The sequence below is a fragment of the Marmota marmota genome, unplaced genomic scaffold (assembly GCF_001458135.2).
Source record: "Marmota marmota marmota unplaced genomic scaffold, marMar, whole genome shotgun sequence".
Taxonomy (NCBI): domain Eukaryota; kingdom Metazoa; phylum Chordata; class Mammalia; order Rodentia; family Sciuridae; genus Marmota; species Marmota marmota.
This window is the reverse complement of record NW_026000240.1, coordinates 18657979-18661936: the sequence shown is the minus strand read 5'-3', so window position 1 is coordinate 18661936 and position 3958 is coordinate 18657979. Positions and strand designations below refer to the sequence as shown.

At 44.0% G+C, this 3958-nt stretch overlaps 1 pseudogene; it reads left to right on the top strand.

Annotated features, from left to right (window-relative positions):
• Positions 1-207: 207 nt before the first annotated feature.
• Positions 208-3958, top strand: part of LOC107143135 — a 96516-nt pseudogene continuing 92765 nt past the window's right edge.

The following is a 3958-nucleotide window of genomic DNA, read 5'->3' as shown; positions in this document are numbered from 1 at the left end:
ACTCTGTCCCCGCGTCACCTCTGCTGTGGCTCCCGAGTCCCTGTCCCCACTCACCGCCCGCTCCGCAAACCCCTAGGAACCGCGAGGCCGCGGGCGATCTGATCCGCCCTGCAAGGAGAAGGAAAGACCAGGAGGCGGGGAAGGGAGGCTGAAGAGGATGATTTGGGGAATAAAATCAAGAACCCAGGGGCCGCCAGGGTCGCCGAGATGCTTAGGTGCGCGGCCCAGGATAGGAGCCGGGCCCTGGGGTGCTTCCCCTTGGAGGAGGGGTTCTCTGCAGTGGGCTCCACCTGGGGTACCGGGCGGATGGGAAGTGAGGTTGTCCTGCTTCAGGGCGGGGACCTGCCCCCGCTGCAGCCCTGCGGTGTCGCTTCCCTGGGGAAGAATCCAGCGAAACAAGAGTTTCAGGCAAAAGTTTACTAGAGTGAGAGGGGAGGTGACAGAGGGCGAGGCAACTCCAAGTACTTTGGAGGAGCAGAGGATATGGTGCTCACAGAGTCAGATTTTATTCGAGAAAATTAGTCCTCCTGGGTTTTGCTGCAATTCCCTGTGTTCTTAACCGGCTCATGTTTTTGGAAGGGCCATCAAGTTTTCATTCTGAGGTCTTGATATTCGGCCACCAGGGCGACTGGGGGTTGTGACAAGTTTTGGTGAAAAGGGAGGGTTCTGGAGACATGGTTGCAAGATATAATGAAGACATGGTCCAGAAAAGGTAATTTTTCTTAAGAGGATGTAATTAATTATAGTTAGTGGAGGCTTGGACACACTAGGACAGCTTCTTCTAGGTCCCTGCCTGTGGTGGGGGTCCAACATGGCATTAATTTGTGAATGTAGGCCAACGAATGCTTTAGAAACATTAGCGAAGTTGTTAGAAATATATAATATTTAATTGTTATAATGGCAAAAGTGCCCCCCTTCAGCTACAGTTAAAATATCTAGTGCCATCTGATTTTCATAAAATAGGCTTTTTTTTTCCCATTAGCATTTCTTCTGTGTTTAGTAGAGGGATCCATTTATCTGCACAATTTTGGGCTTTCTCAGTTATATTAGTTAGGGCTTTCAAATGCCACATTATGTCTTTTAGACCAATCTGAGAGATGATTATTGGGGCCAGATTATCCCACAAGTGAAAAATAGATAAAGTCCGCCAATGTAGGAGGTTAGGAAGGTTTGTAGGTCTATGATTCCAGGCTCACATTGACTCAGGACAAACCAGTGACTCCGGCAAAGTCCTCTGTGATAAGTACTTCTGTATAAGAACACTTTCTTTATAGCCATCTGGCATTATTTCATTTCCTTTTGGCGGGGCTGACACAGATGAATGTCTCAACTTACAGTAAAACAGCCATTTTCCTTATATTTGTGTATGGCTGTGCTTTGAGCATACTTTCTTGCCAAGTGTGTAAGACCAAGTTGGTCAAAAATTAACCATTTCCTATGTACTGTTAAGGTCAGCTGAGATTCCTCAGGGTCTCTCTTGAGAACTTGTGAGCAGCCTCTTAGCTTCTTTAGCTTTCTTCTACCCATTGTGCCATCTGCCAGGATGAGTCATGGTCTTGCTAACCACATGTGGCTTCTCTTAGAGGCATCAGGGACATTGCCATCTCCAATGACCCTCCTCTTTGTAGAATGTGCACTGGTTGGCTTCCTGTTCTCTAGGATCTTCATGATCCTCATGGTCAGGAGGTCGGGTGACTCACTAGAGTCCCATGCCCCTCAGAAGGGCCCTGACATCATTCCCTGGGCCTTGGCTGACCTTAGAGGGCAATGGCTAATGTGTTGGCTGGTTTTTTCTTAGATCTTTATATTTTCTTGGCTTTGTTCTCCAAGTTTTGATTTTAAATATCTAGCAGGCTAGTTTCATCAGCCATAAAGTGGTATTAATGGGTTTTAATTTTAATTTTTATAATATTGCTGTGTCAACCCTTCCATTTAATTGGGGGTCAGTATTAGTACTGGGAGTCATATCCTGTCTGTCCTAGGGATAATAGCTAATTACCTCAGATTGTTCTGTTAGAAGTAGTACTTTCAACAAACACAGGCAACAGTAATAAAGTTTTACAAGGGAATGAAATTAACAAGAGCAAAAACATTTGGTTCATATAATAACTTTGAACCAAGAAACACAACTCTTATAACATTTATGAATTTTTGATATCTACTTTGCCTCTAAAAAGTCCCGTAAGTTAAGCAAGTCAATCACGAATTTTACTCTTTTGCAACCCTTAAATTGCAACCTTTAAATATATTTTATTATTTACCCAAAACTAAATAAAGTTTTGTCTTTTTATTTTGAGGTCACAATAAGCTTTCTTTTAAACATAAGTTGAAATGACCTTAATTTTACCCTACTTTGAAGCCATCTTAAGATAAAGTAGAATGAGAGGAGGAGCCTTATCTCAAGTGAGTCTTGCCTCTTAACACACCATTGTTATAGTGTTTTATTTCTTAAGCTGACTTTTGCCTTTAAAAAATATATATCATTCTACAAACTTCTCATCTATTGTTTCCTGAGTGTTTTTGACGGCTTTTTTTTTCTGGCTTTGATAAAAACAGCCAAAAAAAATTGTTCTGATAAGAAAAATTAGAAGAGGAAAAGTTCATTTTCGGGCTCATAATTTCAGAGGTCTTGGTCCATAGACAGCCGACTCCATTCCTTGGAGCTCCAAGTAAGGCAGGACATCATGGTGGAAGAGTGTGGCTGAGAAAAGCAGCTGGGGACATGGCACCAGAAACCAGAGAAATCAGCTTCCCTCAGGAACAAACTATATCCCCCAAGAGCATGCTCCCATTGACTTACCTATTTGGTAGCAGTTAGTGATGAACCGTGAAATGCATAGCAAGGTCACAGGTTTACTTGAAGTTACTCTTAACGTTTTTTTTTTTAAGTTACTGCCAAGGAACATGAGTAAATAATTTTAGCAGCTAACCTATGGGAAAACATTAGTACATAAACCTTGAGGATAAACAATTTAAAATAGAAGAGATAATGAGGGGAATACCTCAAGAAAGAAGAACTTAGGGGGTCAAAATAAAACAGGAAATTAAGATTGAGGACACCTGTTGGATCTGCATGAGTGAGGACTGTGAATACCTCCGGCATCTGAGTTCCTTCAGTATCTCCCACCAAGGGCAATTGCCTCAAAGTCTCATTGTGTCAGGTGCAAAGTAGGGCACATATCCATTTGTGGTGTTCTTCTCTGCCCTGTGTTTCTCAGAATGGATGTGGCCTGTGGACAGGAGGATGGCTCCATGGTCAGGTGCACTTAGAACTGTGCTGAGGCGGAGCATCAGCCCAGTGTGAGTCCTGCTTAGTGTTCCTGCTTGGGACAGCGTGGGATCAGGTCTTAGGCCTGAGCCTAGTTATCTCCTGAGCCCCAGTATCTCTTACCAGCTCAGAAGTGGGGGAGGATTCTTTAGTGGTGCAGGTGCAGTAAGGTAGCCTCTGACTGGCCACTAACCCCAATGCCCACATGAACAAGGATTGACTGGTAGATGAATCCCCCGCCTCAATAATGGATACCATGACAGTTCTGGAGAGGACCAACTAAGGTCCAAACCTTCACCACCCAACATAAAGGAGGAGTTGAATACCTGATTGATGAAGGTTGCTGAAGGAGGACATTCGTTTTCAAGCCAACCATGAAACAGGAATAAAGTTGGTGGCAGCATTGTCTCCTTTGTCATTCTCTGCTTGGAGGTGGCCCATGCTGTCTGGAGAGTGCTCTCTGCTTGAGCCTCACTTTGCATTCTCTTCATTTTTTCCTCACTTCCACTCTACCATCACTTATAATAAAATTCTCTTGCATGGCTGTTGGTGTCTGAGTTTAAATTTTCTTTCATTGGAACACGAGAGCCAGGTTTGTAGTTTCAGCTCCCTGGTTTCCTGTGACAGACCCCCCTCATCCAGACACACCCCACATTCCTACAACCACCACCCAGTTAAACCCTATGGGGG